Source organism: Gymnodraco acuticeps, unplaced genomic scaffold (genome assembly GCF_902827175.1).
Source record: "Gymnodraco acuticeps unplaced genomic scaffold, fGymAcu1.1, whole genome shotgun sequence".
Taxonomy (NCBI): domain Eukaryota; kingdom Metazoa; phylum Chordata; class Actinopteri; order Perciformes; family Bathydraconidae; genus Gymnodraco; species Gymnodraco acuticeps.
Window position 1 is genome coordinate 92,071 of NW_022989885.1, and position 3,069 is coordinate 95,139.

Sequence of the window (3,069 nt, forward strand, 5' to 3'; positions counted from 1 at the left end):
ATGAGAATGAAGATTTTCGACAACAGTCGACCCAGCTCCCTCAGTTTTTGTCGGATGTGTTGAAGTTGGCTGGTTACCCTCTCATTCTTCTTGAACAATCTGTAACCAAACAGTAGAATAAATCTGTCTTGCTTCACAGCAATCGTAATCTTGTCTTGATTCATATCACTTAAGAACTTCCAGTATGCGTCACTAAATCCATCTGGAGCTGGTTCAGCAAAAGCACATAATGCTTGGACTCTTGATCTGCCTTTAGATCTATTACCTTCGGGTTTGAATTTACAGGATAGAAAATGGCGCCACATAACCTTCCTTGAAAACAAACCATAGCAATAGATACATTTCATTTCATTTCAAACCTTTATTTAGACAGATAGGTCCCTTGAGATCATGGATCTCTTTTACAAGGGAGACCTGCATCAATTTAGTTCCACATGAAACATAAAAACAACATAAAAACAAACAATAGAGGACATCATATTTACATATTCACCAACACTTACTGACCCATAGTGTCAGAAAGCATCTCGTGCAGACGTGCCTTAAAAACATTCAGAGAAATAAAATTGCTCAATTTCAATTTGGACTGTAGGCTGTTCCAAGCAAGTGGAGCTGCGCACATAAAAGCTGTCTTACCTAAGACAGTCCTTACTCTTGGTACATCTAACAAGACAACATCCTGCGATCTCAGACAATAGCTGCTTGCAACTTTCTGCTTTACCAGAGAACAGATGTAATACGGGAGTTTGCCCAACATAGCTTTATAAATAAAAGTGTACCAGTGACTGAGCCTCCGTACAGAGAGTGATGGTAAACCTGCCTTGGTATACAGTGTACAGTGACGTGTAAGCGCTTTACAATTTAAGACAAAGCTCAGAGCACTGTGATACGCAGCATCCAATTTGCTCAGGTAATTGGCAGGTGCATTCATATACAACAAATCACCATAGTCCAGCACAGGTAAAAAGGTCACAGTGACTAGCCTTTTCCTGGCCTCAAGCGAGAAACAGGACTTGTTTCTAAAAAAGAACCCTAGCCTAACCCTCAGTTTTTTAAGCAGGTTATTGACATGAAGTTTAAAAGAGAGACAATCATCAAGCCAGATACCTAGGTATTTGTAACAGGCAACAACTTCAAGTTTTGTTCCTTGCGTAGTTACAATATCTAAAACAGGCTCTGGTGTCTTTTTTGCTTTTGAAAAGAGCATTACCTTGGTTTTTATCCACATTTAAAAGAAGCTTTAATTCAGAGAGCTGAGTCTAAATAGTGTTAAAAACAGCCTGTAATTTAACAACTGCCTCTTTAATGGAGGGACCTGCACAATACATCACAGTATCATCCGCATACAAATTTAAAGTAGCTTCATCCACATTATCACCTACGCTGTTAATATATATGGAGAATAAAAGTGGTCCTAAAACAGAACCTTGTGGTACACCATTAGAAATGTTTAACCACTCAGAAGACAGTCCATCAAAATGAACACATTGGGACCTTTCAGAGAGGTAGTTCACAAACCACCCCACTGCATGGCTGGATATGCCAATACTGAGTAGCTTCTGCTTTAAAATGCGATGATCAACGGTGTCAAATGCTTTGGATAGGTCAATAAACAGAGCTGCACAACTCTGCTTATTATCCAAAATACTAGTAATGTCATTTACCACTTTCATTGTCGCAGTGATGGTGCTGTGTCTCTTTCTAAATCCTGACTGATGTCTAGACAGGATATCATTTATACATAAAAACTCCTTTACTTGTTCACTCACAAGTCGTTCGAGCACCTTAGCCAGAACTGACCATTTGGAGATTGGCCTAAAGTTATTTAAAATAGTTGCCTCCCCTCCTTTCAGTAAAGGCAAGACATACAGATGTAGCGCTCCATTTCAGACGCCTACCCGTGCGGGTCCGTGATCGGCACTGGGTGGGCCCCTGCTGAAAAGGAAAACCCCCCCGCAGGATTTGAAACGCCCCCTTGATAAATACATTTAATTATAATGAAACCAGCTGCAATGGATCATGGATCCACCAGGGGGAGCCGTGATTAAAAAGCTGCCACACTGGAACTCATGTGAAATAAACAGCTGATCTACAGTTATCTGATATAGCGGATATTTGTTAAGATCCATATGTCACGGATAGGATCATATTCTGTGCTAAATAAGAGACATGTAATCATTTACTAAACATCTCCATGTTTTTATTTAACAAAATAATGTTTAATTCACGTTGGCGTAAGTACAAAACCATCGCTATGTTTTTAGATCAGGAAATGCATCCAGGCTCAAACAAACGATTTTCAATCATCATCCTCACGATCATTTAATGTATCATATGTTCGCGAGTTGAAATGAATGCACTAAATTTAATCCACGTGAGTTTACAACAACAAAAATAATCGCTTTGTTTTTATATGACATCCGACCGGAGGAAAATGCAGCACGGGTCTCACTACTGATCATCCTAATCCCACGGGCAAACAATAATATGTACAGTGTTAATAGTTTACTGTATTATTAGTGTCTAATATTACTGGGGATTTCGGAGTGGTAGCCTACTGGATTTTGATTTATTGTATCGGCTTCATATCGCAATATATTCCCGAAGTCTGAAATGCAAAAATGTCCCACATTAGGGCAATTCACCCTACATTTAATCATTCAAACAAAATCATATTTCGTTTATTTTTAACGAAATAAATGTGGTGTAATCCACATAATTTACTGTGTTAATTGTTTACTGTAGTATTGTGCACATTACTTTTCGCTGCTTGTTGCACCCCTGGTTAGAAGCTAAACTGCATTTTGTTGTCTCAGTACCTGCAATATGTGCAATAACAATAAAGTTGAATCTAATCTTGAGCAGGAACAAATGTATTTAGGCTACTTAGTACATATCTGACATAAACGATTAAACACATTTGTGCATTCTTTAAACCGAGTCAAGCCGAGTCCGGAGGTGGCGGCACATTAAAGTGTGCACCTGATTGTTTAACTTGAAGGTGCCTAATGACATTTAATCATTCAAACTAAATCATATTTCGTTTATTTTTAACGAAATAAATGTGGT